We start from the raw sequence: 15,473 nt of genomic DNA, 5'->3' as shown, positions 1-15,473 counted from the left end.
CTTTTGAGTCTCAGCAAGCAGACATGCATGCCCACAAACAAGACAGCAAGGTATGTGAGCACTGATCTGTGGCAAGGGAAAAGAATGAACCGCCACAAAGGATCACCACCCATGAAGGAGTTGGGCTTCCATCCCGTACTAACCAAAAAGGAACCAGTAGGCCATCTGCTGCTCTTGGGCCCTTCCGAGAGCTGAGAAATAGGTTCAGAAATGAAACCGCCACCACGTATGACTCCAGCACCAACATAGCCAAAGGACTGCAAGCCAGGTTGGAGTGGAGAGCGAAACAGAGTTCTTTCAATGCCCAGCTCTGAGACCTCTGAGGTCCCCCATTCTAGAAAGACTAGGAGAGGAGCTTGACACCCTACAAAAACACCTCTTTAATCACCTGGACACAAGCAGAACATTTGGCGCAGCCCCCACTGCTAACTCCCCTCTCCATGTTTCCTCCAATTCCCCCACCTAGGCCAATCTCACCACTGCTCCTCTGCCACTGCCACAGTCTTCAGACCAGTCTATTCACTCCATCACAGACCCAGGCAGCCCATATAGAAAGGGGGAACTATATGACCAACCGACAGGGACAGGAGATACTCTATAGGAAGACTACAATGTTGATCCCTCTGAGGAACAGGACTTAGAGCCTCAGCAAGAAAAAAAAAACCTTCTCCTACAGGCGATACAAGTGCCCCAGGTTGTAACTGTAAGAGTGGATTGACACCACAATACCTCAATCCATGTGGAAGAAGAAGACCATTTCCTTTTTTTTTTTTTTTTTATTCATCATCAAGAATTACATTTAATGATACATTTCATTATGCAGTTTCATCAAAAAGAAAGAAATAAAAGAAAACAAAAAATTAAAAATAAGAAAAAACAAGACATGATTAGGCCAAGAATTAATGGAAAACTAGCCGATTGCCCCCAATCAAAACGGAGAGTGTCATTGTTTTAATCTTTTTCAAGCCTCTCTTTCCAATAGGCAATAGGGGCCCATATCCGATTCCCCATTTGCCTGGTCTTCCATCCTTTTTTATCGTACAAGGCTTTTTCTAATGCATATACAGCTAGTAATCGTGATAGCCATTGTTGAAATGTTGGCGGATTTGGATCTTTCCACATTGTTGCGACACAGAGTCGACTCAAAATCATCGCTATATATATATTTAAACTCAAATTGGGGTATTTCTACACCATCCCTAGTTACCCCCAGGACCATAACTTCGTTATAGTAATTTTTATCCCTAGTGCTCTATCCAAAAATTGCTCTATTGAGTTCTTAAATAAATCCAAGGCGGGGCATGCAGCAAACATATGTATAGTATCTGCCTGTGCTGCCTGGCATCTTGGGCAAACCACTCCCGTCGTTCCACCCCATTGAGCAATTCTATGTGGGGTGTAATAGAGCTCAAACATGGTCTTATATTGCTGGACTTGTAAGGTGACTACTCTTAACACTGAATTGAATAGCTTGAACGCTTTTTCAACCTCGTTCCCAGATAAATTCAATTTAATGTTCCATTTTTCTATAACCTTTGCACAATCGTCCTCCTTATGCCTGGTCAATTCCCCGTATACCTGGGATATTGAGCAGCCCTTCTTATCTCTTAGAATTTCCATGATTTCTACTCTCCGATAGTTAATATCCCCTCCCTGTTTTTTTAACAAAACTGATCTTATTTGAAGGTATTTAAAAAAGTCCCTGCGGTCTAAGCTATATAACTGCTGTGCTTGATCAAATGTTATGAAGCCTGTTATACCCACAAGGTCACCAATCATTTTCACCCCCATCATATCCCACCTCTTCATAACTGGATCGTGAAAGACCTCTGGCAACAGCTGATTATTAAATAACGGGGTGTAATAATTCATCCTCCCCATTTTCATTTTCTACTTGACAGTTGACCATACTGCCATTGCCGCGCGTAGAGTCTTGAACTTGACTTTTTTGTAATAGCTACCTTCATTAAACGCAAGAAGCCACTTATTAGAGTCCTTAATCAATAACTCATATATATCAGGGACGCTCTCTCCTACTCTCCACCGATCCTCCATACTTCCACCCACTAACCCTCTGATATATTGCAGGACAGTCGCCCAATAATAAACCCTATAGTCAGGTGCCGCCAGGCCCCCTCGCTCTCTCGGTAACAACATAAATTTCAATGCTCGCCGCGTTTTGCCTTTAGCCCTTAGCCCAAATAAAGCGATTTGTGAGTCCTTCTATTTCACAAAACCAGTTATTATTAAATTTTAGTGGAATGGTGCGGAACAGATATAGTACTTTGGGCAAACAAATCATTTTTATTAAGTTGCATCTGCCAATTGTTGTTAAATGTAGATTATTTAGTCTATCTAAGTCCCCTTTAGCCTTTTTTATTACCGGCCCCAAATTCATTTCCACTACCTTTGAGAGATCTGAAGTTATTGTTATCCCTAAATAGGTAGCTGAGTCTGTAATTCTTTGATCCACCATCGTTACCTTTTTATTGATTACTATTTGAGTTTTGCTCTGGTTTAAGTTATACCCCGAGAGCGCCCCGTAAGCCATTGCTTCCCTTTCTCTTTCTAACAGCGCTGCTGCTGGATCCGTAGATGTTATGGCTAGGTCGTCGGCATACCCTAAAGTTTTTGTTACAAATCCATTCAAAACAACAGGCTTGATATTTTCATTTAACTCTATCTTTCTTATGAAAGCGTCTATATAGAAGGCAAAGAGTAACGGGGAGCAGGGGCACCCTTGCCTGGTACCCCGTTTAATCTTTATTGTCTCGCTCTGCTCTCTCATAATCCTTAATCTTATCGTGGGGTTCTTATATAGAGCTCTCAGAGCCCCAATACAGACATCTCCTATGTTTGCCTTCCCCAAAGCCGCCCAGAGGAAGCCCCACGAGACCCTATCAAACGCTTTTTCAGCATCTAACAAAATTAAAGCCATAGGGTCTCGTGAGGTTGCCGTCCCGTCAAACAATGCACACACTCTTCTAATATGGTCCGCTGTACCCCTACCTGGGATAAACCCATGCTGTCGGGGAGAGATAATCTTGCCTATGACTGCACTAAGGCGATTAGCTAATATCTTAGAGTAAACCTTAGTGTCGCTGTTCATCAGACTTATAGGTCTATATGACCCGGGATCGGTTGAAATTTTGTTCTTTTTTAGGAATACCACCATAGTTGCTTCCCCCCATGACTCGGGAGGTGTCTCCCCTCTTTGTGTAGCTACCATTAATTGATAGAGATCCTCTTCTATACTAGGGAGGAATTTTTTATAAAATTCAAGCGGTATAAGATCAGGACCCACAGCTTTCCCAGCAGGTAAATCTTTAATTGCTGCCCGTACTTCTATCGAGAAATTGATTTCCAATTCCGCTCTATCCTCCATTGTCAATTTCTCTATTAGCGCACTTTCTAAGTAATTCTCTATTTCACCACCTGCAGCGCCACTTTCAGGATTATATAAATTCTGATAAAACTCTTGGAAAATAGAGCATATCCCCCTTGGTGTTGTAGCTGCTATCCCTGCCACGGAATTGACCTGTAAAATTTCTCCTTTAGTGGCCGCCTGTCGTGTCCTAATAGCTAAAATACGCCCTATCTGTTCGCTAAACTCGTATTGGTCCTGTTTCCACGCCAAATATTTTCCAGCCGCTTTGACTGCGAGCAACTCACCCACTGCTGCCTTTGCTATTGCCACCCTTTGTAGTATTCCAGCGACCTCTTGCCTGGCCTCAATTGCTTTAATTAATTCTTCTTCAACAGCAGCGACTGATCTCTGTTTGCCCTCCATTTCTTCTTTCTCTAGTTTATTTTGTTTTAATGTAAAACTGATAGTCTCCCCCCTTATGCCAGCCTTCATAGCATCCCAAACTATTCTGGGGGAAGCAGATCCTCTGTTTACCTTTAAATATTCTTTTAGCCAGCTATCCATCTGGGTAACATACTTAGGATCAAGCAGCAGAGCTCTCTCGAAGGTCCAGCTAGATCTCTCTTTTTGTTGATTTGAGATAGCAATATCTAATATCAGAGGACTATGGTCTGAAACCACCCGTGGCAATTTTCTAACCTTAGAGATCGTCGTCAATACTGGTGATACCAGAAAATAGTCCAATCTAGCTAAAGATTTGTGCGGCGCAGAATAATAGGTGCTTCCCCCTCCCCCAATATTTTGCTGTTCCCATATATCCATCAGCCCGTTATCCTGCATCATCTGTATTAGTGCCCTATGACTTTTCTTTTTTCGACCTGTAAATCTAGTTGGATCATTTTTCCACAGACCATGTAAGCCGTTAATATTCAAGTCTCCACAAACTATAAATCGGCATAGGCCAGTTTGTCAATTGTGCGTTAATATGATCTAAGGCCTCTGGATCATCGACTGTTGGAGCATAGATGGAGCATAGTGAAAAGACAAACTCTTGCACCTTGCATTCTATTATGACCCATCGACCATGGGGATCTGCCTTCTTTTTTTTTTACTGTCACCATGCCGCCCCGTGCTAATACAGCCACCCCCCGTGTCCTAAACCCTTGCGTTGTACATATTAGGAGTTGATACCCTAGTTGCTCTAGCAGGAATTTGAGATATCTCAATATGTGTCTCCTGTACACATACAATATCGGCGTGTATTGCCCTAAAGTATTCTTTCAGCTCTCTCCGTTTTTTAGCATCGTTCAGACCGCTTATATTGATTGTGACTATCCGCATAAAGTTTGATTTTTTTCCCCTTTTCCCACTTAATCCCCTCCTTCCTCCTTCTGTATAGTTTCTTGATGATGATGTCGTTTTTCCTCTCTTTTCTCCCCCTAGACCCCCCCCTATCCCACCCTTCCTACGGGGCCCCCATAGGGTAGTCCCTCCCTCCCTCCCCTCCACCCAGTGAGGCAAGCAGACCAATAGGTCTCTGTGATGGAGTCTGACTGTCAGCCTCCCTAAGCCTAAAATCCTTTAACTTTTTTTTTTTTGGTGCATTATACAACAATATCGTCCGTTTCTTCTTCTGTTATTATACCCCTCCTTCATTTTCTACCCCCTTTTTTTTTTTTTTGTCCTGCCGGATATTCTTTCCCCCTCTTCATACAGTCTCCAAGATCCATTGTGCTGTCGCCTTTCGCCCCATCACCAATATCTAAAATAGATCTACATGGCCAAGAGGCCCATAATATTTCTTATATTTCCTCCTTCAGGCAGTGGTACTAATCTTTTTTTAATGTATCCATATACGCCTTTGCTTGTACTTCAGAAGTGAATACTCTAACCGTGTTTTTATATATAATCTTCAACCTGGCAGGGTTCATCAAATAAGCCTGCAATCCCATTTGATGGCATGGATCTAGCAACTCTCTCAGTCTCCATCTCCTTTCCACTGTTGTATGACAATAATCAGGGGTTGTAAAGAGAGATTGGCCATCGAACGAGCATTTAGAGTTGGGACGGGCTTTGGCATACACTTCCTCCCTTAATAAGAAGTTTCCAAAAAATATCAATATAGCTCTTGGTCTCTGTGGTCTCTGGTTACCTCCCTGAGCCCGAGCCTGTGTCTCTTTCCTCTTCATCATCAATGGGAATCGATGTACTCTTTGGACTTCCTTCTCCCAGTCCCAATGACTCAGTTCAGGAAAGGCTCCTTTCAACATCTTCAATACATAGGCTCTCACATCATTCCCTTCCTTTCCCTCTTCAATACCTAGAACTCTTAGATTATTCCGCCGTTGGCGGTTTTCTAAGTCTTCCAATTTCCATTGGATGTCAGAGAGTTGCTGATCGTGTCCTTTCGCCTTGGCAGTATCTTCTGCATGTCGATCTTCCATGGTGCTGATACGGTCCTCTAGATGGGATACCTTAGTTTTTGTGTCTGAGCAGATTTTGGCTATTCTTTTAATTGAGCCTTGCAGACTCCTGGTTGCGAGCCGATTTTTCCTCCCCTCAATCTTTGTTGCCTCTTGGAGTTGTTTTATCGAATTTAATATCAACTGCAGCGGAGGAGCTTCCATTTCTGGCTCTCCGACACCCCCCTGCATCGGTGGTTCCGGATAAACCTCCTGGGTGGCTGAGTAATCCCATTTTAGATTTTTTGCGCTACCCCCTCCGCTTACACGCCTTTGCCCGCTAGACGCTTTTTCCTGTGACTGTATCTCTTTGTCGTTTTGAGAGCCTCTTTTTTCTAACGGCTATATCCTTTTCTTTAAGGGAGACTCTGCTACTCCCTGAGCTAAGACCAAGACTGGCGTCTGTAGAGGCCTCCTCATCGCTTCTTTCTAGCGCTGATAGAATATCTTCAGACCCATCAGTCACTGAGAAGAAATTGTCAGCTGCATCTATATTATCCTCTGTGCCACTGGGGCCACTGCTTGCGACAGCCCCCAGAATCAGATTCTTAGTTAATAATACTTCTATATTTGGCGTGCCTGTTATACTCTCCGCACTAATCATCTCTGATCCTGCTACCTCAGCTCCAAGGAGGCCTGCTCGGCCTTGTACTTGATCTAAAGAAACCACTGGGTTCAACTCTGTGCTTCCCTTATCAAGCTCTTCTTCAATTTCACGACCATCCATAATCTCTCCCCACTGCGCCTCAAAGTTAATGTCCTGCGTCTCAGGGGCCTTTCGTTCATTTTCTTGCGTATCTGCTTTACCCTTGCGGGCAGCCGTGTTTTTTTCCCTCTTTCTCTTTTCCAGGGCCGGCACGGTTTTGTCGTTTGTATTAACTACATTGGCTATATTAGCTGTAGTGTCTTGGCTGACAGGGGAAAAATACCCCGTGATGGATTTAGTGCCTCCTATATTTCCACCAGGATTTGCAGCCCGGGCCATATGAATAGTACTTGTCAGGGTCTCCGAGCCTGAGACTGAGCCTGGCACCCAAACTTTCTTTCCCCTAATGTTACTCCAGGTCCCCATGTTTAATGTTGCACCCCCGCTCTCACCTGGAGGTTTCTCTCCATTTTCAGCATCCTCAATAGTCTTAACTTTCTCCACGTCCTTCTGGGGTGCAAGTAGTTTATTACTTATCTGTTCTGCATCCGGGACTCTTCCTTTCCCTCCTCGCGTTACTTTTGGCGGCATCCTGGAAGTGTTGCTAGGGGTGCCGCTGGTTGTTCTTGAGTTTCTCGAAAGAAACACTGATTCGAATACACTGCCTGCAAGCTCCTCTCCTGGAGATGCACTCCGCGAGCTGTATTGCCGATCTCTCGGTGCTCTGCTTGCCCACCTGGCTCCTACAACAATGGCAGCAATGGCAGCAGTCCCGTCTCTCTTCGCTGACTCTGCTCTCTTCACTGCCCGCTACGCTTGTTCCTCTATCTGCGTCCGATATCAGCCTGGCTCCCAACCCGGCTCTCCATTCTCGGAGCTCTGCAAACAATGCCGCTGCCGCCGCCAGAAGTTCGTAGATCAACCCCTCGGCCGCTGACACAAGATCGCCTGCGCTGGGGGCTGCTTCCATGGGGTATGTAGCCTTAATACACCATTTAAAGCCTCATTTCGTTTTTGGCATCGGGAGCGTTCTCTACTGCCACTAGTCAGACGCCATCTTGCCTCCAAGGAAGACCATTTCCTAGTAAAGACCTCTCAAAAACTGATGGCAGCATTCAGTTTTTATCTATGTTTAAGTATCTGATGAAATCAGCCAGCCCCTGACAACTTTAAAGACCTGCTCAGGGCCAGGATGGTTACGCCTGAATATTCTAGGTGTCCGCAGAAGACGCTATTTACATCAGGTCACAGGTTCCACCATACTCTATATACAGCTAGAAAGAGTCAGCACAAACCACTGGGGATGGTCCACGCCCAGATAAAGAAAGGAAGCGCATAGATACTGTGGTAGTTACCCCAACCCACTGGAGCATTACCAACTCTGTAGCGTTGCTGTCAATATATGACAGATTACATTGGGAAGAAAGGGAGACATTAATACATCTTCCTGAGGCATATAGAAAACGCAACAAGAAGCACATGGCTGAAGGGAAAGTATTTTCCAACACCAGAATGGGCTGAGCACTGACACCGCAAACTCTGCCTCATTGGGTGTAAATACCAGCATGCAGCTCTGGAGGCATATTTAGTTCAATGTATCGGGTTTCAAACCAGAGGTACAATAACACCTTCTTAACATGCCATTCGGTGTAGAACATCTGTTGCTCCCTAGGTGAATTAAAGATTAGAGAAAACTTGAAGGCTACAGAGATTACCAACTCAGTGAGAGCATTACAAACAGCCACCTCAAGGGGCCCTCCAGCGGGTTTACCAAAACAATGCAGTGGTTCTCATTCCCAGACACAAGCATATCAAAGCCAACAGGCCATCCATAATTTTCAGAAGACTAGGGGATTAGCAGGCAGGGATATTGCAGGGTCCACAGCACTAAACGCAAACTAGCCAAGACCACCTAACCCAACACCAGTTGGACTGGACAGATAAAAGGTTTTCCTTCCTCGCTGAATTGAAGTCACCCCAGATTAATAGGGGATTGCAATAGTTAAAAAAGGGCTATTGCCTTGAATTCTGCACCACCTCGCAAAATACCACAAAAGCAAAGGGTAGTCACTCAACGTCATTTCACCCTTCTCAAAGAGGAAGTTCAATCCTTACTTCAAATTGGGGCCAGAGAACCAGTACTCTCACATCAGTGGGAATACAGTATATACTCCATGTACATCCTCATCCCCAATTAGGACGGGAGCCTGCAGCTCATACTAGACCTTGGGCAGCTCAACCTGTTCATATTGTCAGAGCATTTTCAAATGACAACCTTAAAGGATGTCATACTGATGCTCCACAAAAGAGACTTCTTTGCAACATTAAACCTCAAGAATGCCTAGTTTCCCCATCTCTATTCATCAGCAAATTGTGATATCCCCGGTATATGGTAAGTGGTCAACAGTGCCAGTTCACAGTACTTGCCTTCGGGATCACAACAGCCCACATTGTTACCAAATTTCTCACTGTTGTGGCCACTCACCTCTGATGGGAGGGTGACAACATATTTCCTTATCTAGACGAATGGCCGATCAAGAGCAGCTGGCAAAACTGCGTTGCACACACTCAAACCTACTCCATCTCTTACAACACCTAGAGTTTACAGTCCGTATAAAGAAACCCTGTCTACAATCTCAGAAATTCCAACACTTCCTAGGATTAGTATTACATGGTTTCATGGGGGAAAGCTTACACCTATAAACTGAGGGGGGTGGTGTTTCCATAGCTGCTGCCTCTTTTTCAGTTTACTTGCCCAATGTCAATAACTGTAGTAAACCTGCTCGGTATGATGGCATCATGCATTGCAATTGTACCGCACACCAGGTTACACATGCATAGTCTCCAGCAGTGCCTTGTTTGTCAATGGTCACAAGTGGAAGGTCTGCTAATAGATATAGTTGCATATGTTCATACAAATTTTCCTATAGACACATAATGGGATAAAACCTTTGATACATCTGGCCCATAGTGTTGATAAAGGCCAGTAATCCGCGGTCTCTGCACTGGTGAAAGCCCAGCAATCTGTTTCCGCAGGTGACGGTTACCACTGACGTTTCGCTCATAGGATGAGGCCCCCATTTGGGTAATATAACTGTACAAGGCATGTGCAATTCTCTTCAGCAGACAAAGCACATAAACTACCTCAAACTCCTAACATTTTCGCTGGCTCCCAAAGCCTTCTATCCACTTGTACGGAACAAGGTAGTTTATATAAGGACCAACAGTATGACTGCAATTCACTACATATAAAAACAGGGAGGCACACAATCACTTGTGCTGTCCTCTTTAGCTCAACATATTTGGAACGGAGCTGTCCGTCACAACACAGACCTCGTAGCACAACATCTCCAAAGAGTTAGCGGACATGCTGAGCAAGACACATCAACAAGTATACGAGTGGGACTCTAACCAAGTCTTTCACCAGTACTTTCACAAGTGGGGGGGGGGGATCTTCAACAGTTGATCTTTTCACCAAACATGAAAACACAAAATGCCAGAGTGTTGCTTCCAGTTAACCACAGCCAGAGTCTATCAGCAATTCACAATAGATTAACTAGTCAGGGATATTTACGTATGCTCTTCCAGTTTTCCTACTCATCCCATATATGGTCAGAAAGATGCAGGCAAGTCAGTCCCTATAACGCTCATTCTAGTGGCCCCAAAATGGGGCAGACAAACATGGAACTGAGCCCCATTAGACATATCCATGTCCCCACATGAGAAACTTGCCATCAGATCGGACCATCTCACTCAAAACCAGAAGCTAATAATATAATCCCTACCCCAGGAAGCTGAATCTTACAATTTGCCCCCCGGGATCTTAGAGTTCGAATACTTGTATCTTCCAGATGAGTGTACGGCTCTTCTGTACGAAGCACGCAGCCCTACCAAAAGAGTGTGCTACGCAGCCAAATGAAAGTGCTTTAGTTATTACTGTCTTGCAAATCAATTAGACCTTGTAAAAGTAACTGTTCAGGACATCGTTTTCTACCTTATACATTTTCAAAAAGAAGGATTGGCGTACATCTCTACATGACTTAACATAGCAGTAGCTGCATTAATGCAAAAGAGCACTCTATTCCTTTTTTACAATTCCAGTAATCAAAGCCTTTATTGGGTGTCTTAAAAGGGCTATACCCCCTAAAACATCTCCAGCACCTGTGTGAAATTTAAATGTAGTCTTCACCTCCCTCACACAACCACCTTTTAAATCACTGCATTCAGTGGACTTTCTGTTTCTTTCATGGAAAGTAGTCTACTTGAATAATGAGTGCATGTAACTCGCAAACTCATCTTAGACAAAATAGCTACCAAGAACATAGAGACAGAATTGTCCTGTGGAGTAACTCTTTTTTACACAAAGGGCTTTCTCCTTTCTGCTTGAATCCGTATATCGAGTTTCCAATTTTCTCCCTAAAACCTGCCTCTGTTGCAGAGAGAGTTTTACGCACACATTAGATATTGAGAGCACACGTACTGTACTGACAGAACAAAACTAGTTCGCGTTTTGTTGCCTATGCAACACCACAGAAAGGACAAGCAATTTCCAAAGTGGGTATTGCAAGACTGCATTGTAAAACGCATCCAGACCAGTTATGCTAAAAGGTAAGCAAGTGCTTTCGGAACCTCCTAGAGTGCACTACATGGAAGAAGCTGGCTACCATGACTTTTTTGGGGTAACATTCCCCTAGCTGACATATGCAAGCCAGCAACACTGTCAACACCACACATGTTGACTAAACGCAACTGTGTGAATATATTACCTGCCAACAAGCTGTGGCTGGACAAAAAGTATTAAGAACATCTATACCACACATGCTACGAACAGAATGTTACTTATTCTGTAAGCATCTGTTATCAGCATGATGTGCTGTATATTTACAGGGACCCTCTCTCCGCCCCATAAGTGGGCAATGATGGCATGTGTTTCCTTTATCACTCAACTGATAAAATCCACAGGGCATATATTTACATATACATAAATCTTTAATCACTACATTAAGTTCGCTCATCCACCCTTATGAATGGAGAATAATCTGGGGTGTGAGCGGAAACCATGTGCAATGTGGGCTAAGGAAAGAGACCCTCTACATCTGTGACTTGAAACTTCATCGAAGAGAAATAACTTGTAATGTCAGAGCCCAGCACCAGTTGACTGGAGTATGCAAAGCTTGTGAATCTAATACACTACACACTACTAATAGATGCTTACAGTGCAAGTACAATATTTGATTTGTAAAGTGTTTATTGTCCCATTTAATGTTTTAGAGAGAGAAGAAAGATAACCCCAACCGTGGCAACATTAATCCACGCAAGATTCGTACTCTGAAGGAGGAATGGGAGAAACTGAAGATGGGCAAAGAGTTTGTGGAACCGAAGGAGAAGAACGCCCCTCCGGGGTACGTCACGTTGAGCAGAGTGATATCGCCAGTGCACTGAAAGGGGAGAGGGGCAGGATGAAATGAGTGTGTGGCCTGAAGGGTGTATGTCACCCTTGCAGTGCAGTTAGACGGCGGGGAAAATTATGTCACTGTTGCAGAATATGTGTTGCACAAGCTTGCGTGTTGTTCTGAAGCAGGTGGTCACTTTTTCATCCCTGCGTTCAATCCTCTATTGTCTAGAACGTCTCGCCTCATGGACAGTAAAACCCTCCTGTTCCTGTATGTCTTATATATTAAGCTCTTCAGAGTCCCAGTTCACCCCACGTTAATATTTAACAGCCTCACTTCAGTGGTTTTACCTTCCCAGCACTTCTGTCGCTGTGGACAGCTCTACCTTCATATTCCCAGTTTTCTCTTGTATGGAACTCTTCATATTTCCAGATCTCCTTAGGTAATGGCTCTTCCTCGTTAACTCTTCCTCCATTGAGTTATTGAAGCCCTTCTCCAATAGTTCATTTTGTGCTATTACCAGCGCTCCCTTCCCTGGCAGTACCTTACATGTGACTATTAACACTCACACATTCGGTGCCCTGTTTCTCCTGTTTAGTTAATTATTGAATGCTAATATATGATCACTGCTGTGAACTGAATTTCTAACTTTGATTATAGATTAATTCCAATAAGCTTATATAATGTGTGTAGTGCCAACTTTTGCAGCGTGAATCTTTTCTGGATTCACATGCTGTGCATTATTCTGCCATCTAGTGGTTTGGTCCAGAAGTGTTGATTTTCCTTTTTTTTCCCCCCCTCTTCTTGTTGGGCGTCAACCTGCCACCATTTGATGTCCCCTTGTGATGTTGTCGTGCTTCCTCCTGGGGGCTCCCACCTTTGGTCGCCCTCTTCAGATTCTTTTTTCCCACAGTTAGGTCTGGATTGATGCGTAAGGAGCTCCAAACTTTGGAGAGAAGAATCCATGAAAATCAGGGAAAAATCTTCGAAAATCTACAGTACGGTGATTCAAGGTACCGGACATCGAATCAAGGTGCCGGAGGGTGCTGAGAGGGAAAGAACCTCATTGACGACCGGAAAACAATATGCGTGCAGGGGGCTCCCTGTGCGTGGTGATAGACAAAACACGATTAAAGTTTTGCCAGAATTGCCATCACTAGTTCACCCAGAAGGACCAACATCCAGTCTGCAACCTCTGCTTACCGGTAGATCACCGAAGTGAAGATTGCAACGTGTGTCCGGCAGTCAACCGGAAGACCCTGAGAGTAAGGGAGAGACAGAGAATAGCAAGCTATAACATGCAGGGGCAGAGCACCGTACCATTGCTACGGGACCTGGGCCTCTCCAGCGAGGAGAAGGACAATGTCGCAGAAGGGCCAGAAGGCGACACAGAGATGGACATCGAAGTCTTCGAGATCGAAAAGAAAGCTTTGAGAGGTAAGATAACCATTGTGCTTGAAGAAACTGTACGAGTCTCAAAAGACAGACTCAAGGGCCTCGGAGTCAAAGCACTCGACGTCCGCAGTTGCGTTGGAGAAAAACATACTCTATAATCCTTAAACAAGGACTCCGTAATGGCAAAGACCCTCAAAAGATCCAAGAAGTCAAGAGACGTCAAGGAATGGAAGGATGCATCAACGTCGAAACAAGAGGTTGAAATCTGATAAACATGGCCCGCCGCCAGCATCCAAAATCAAGGCGCCCTCTACCGTGAAGAAAAAAAAAAAAGGCTTAAAGTCTTGACACCGAAACACACGCGTCGGAGGTCGATAAGAAAAGGAAAAGACTTGAAGCCGCAATGGTGAGTATTTTACAGCAAAAGAAAGATTTCAACCAAGCATGAAACAATTCAAGATATCGCCAAAGACCTCGATGGGAATCGAGAAAAGCGTCTAGAATTTATAGCTTCCATTGACCCCCGAACCTCTAGAGGAGCAGGAAGAGGAGTTTTTTCGAAGAACAAACTTGCATAGGATCAGAAACCTGGGAGGTCCAAGATTACTATTGTAAGACCTCGACACAGATTCCCCAGAGGAGGCTTTCAACACCTACCCTTCAAGGCCTTCTCCACCAGATGATACTGGTATGTACAACCAAGTCATTAAAAAGGCAGCAGATACCCATGGAGTACAACTCGAGGAAGAAAAACCCCAGTCATGTTATTTGCTGGAAACTCCAATGCCTACACAATTAAGGAACCAATTACTTCCTTTGCTGCCAAGTATGCTAGACCAGGGAAAGGAGGCATTTAAGGAGCCTACCACATCTAAGGCAGTCACACCTAGAGGGGAGAAAAAATACAAACACTCCTCCAAAGATCCTAATTACATCAAGCGGTCGGGGCCTGCTGACTCAATCATAACAGCCACAGCCAGGAAGAGGGCTAATGTACCATGAACTATTGGGCCACCACCATAAAAGGATAGCAAGAGAATGGACCTTATGGGCAGAAAGGTCGAGAGCAGTGCGGCGAACCAATGGCGCATCGCCAATTCTAATGCGTTGCTCAACCGACACACATACCAGCACTGGTAGGAAATAGCTGAGCTACTAAAGCACCTTCCAGAACAATGCCAAAAGAGAGCAAGCCACTTCATAGAGGAGGGGAAGAATATAGCAAATACCTGCTTAAAATCATCCCTAGATGCCGCAGAAACATCAAGCAGGCAAATGAAGATCGGTATCACAGAAGAAGACATTCATGGCTACGAATCTAAGGATTCAAACCAAAGGTGCAACACAACATACTGAATGCTCCTTTCGATGGAGAACTGCTCTTTGGAAGTGCGGTGGACAACACGCTAAACCAATTAAAAAAGGAGACTGAGACAGCAAGATCTACGGGTGCTCTACAATTCAGAGGTGGCATGCGAAGAGGAGCCACCTCCTCAAGATGGTTAGGGGGAACCATCACCCCACAACCGAGCATCAAACATATCAACAGGCTTGCCAAGGGGGAAACCAAATGCAACAACAGGGACAGCAACAAGGTTGGCAATACCAGCAAGAAAGATAGTCCTTTTGAGGACTCCCCCCGTACAAGAGGCCTCCCGCAAAGGTGGGGAGGGCTCACAACAACCAAATGTTTGCACTCAAAACACAATATACACACCCAAGAAAAATCAGGGAGTGTGCCCACAAAGGGAGCAAGATGGCAAAAGAGAAACAACCAGTTCCTCCACCATTCTACACCAGTAGGAGGCAGGCTAAAAAAATTCCTCCACAAATGGAGAAAGATACCTTCAGACAAATGAATCTATATTGAACATAATGCAGTACGGTTATTGCACAGAACTAATCAAACCACCTCCAGAGGCCTTAAGGATGAAGGTACATTCAAAAGGGGAAAATACTCAGCTACTCCAAGAAGTACAAGTACTTCGGTCAAAGGCAACTATAGAGCTAGTGCCACACAAAGAAATAAACTGGGGCAATTACTCCACATACTTCCTAACTCCAAAGATAGACCCAACGCTGCGTTCTATCTTAGATCTGTGGTTTCTCAACAAATTTATAAAGGCTCAAGATAACAACCTGCAGGAAGTGATACCACAGCTACAAAAAGGGGACTACATGGCCACCGCAGGCTTAAAGGACTCATATTT

General features: G+C 44.4%; 1 pseudogene; it reads left to right on the top strand.

Annotated features, from left to right (window-relative positions):
- LOC146798264 (actin-binding protein WASF2-like) overlaps positions 1–15,473 on the top strand; it is a 126,193-nt pseudogene that overhangs the window by 61,884 nt on the left and 48,836 nt on the right.

The sequence above is a fragment of the Triturus cristatus genome, chromosome 9, assembly GCF_964204655.1.
Source record: "Triturus cristatus chromosome 9, aTriCri1.1, whole genome shotgun sequence".
Lineage (NCBI taxonomy): Eukaryota > Metazoa > Chordata > Amphibia > Caudata > Salamandridae > Triturus > Triturus cristatus.
This window is presented reverse-complemented; position numbering and strand designations above follow the sequence as displayed.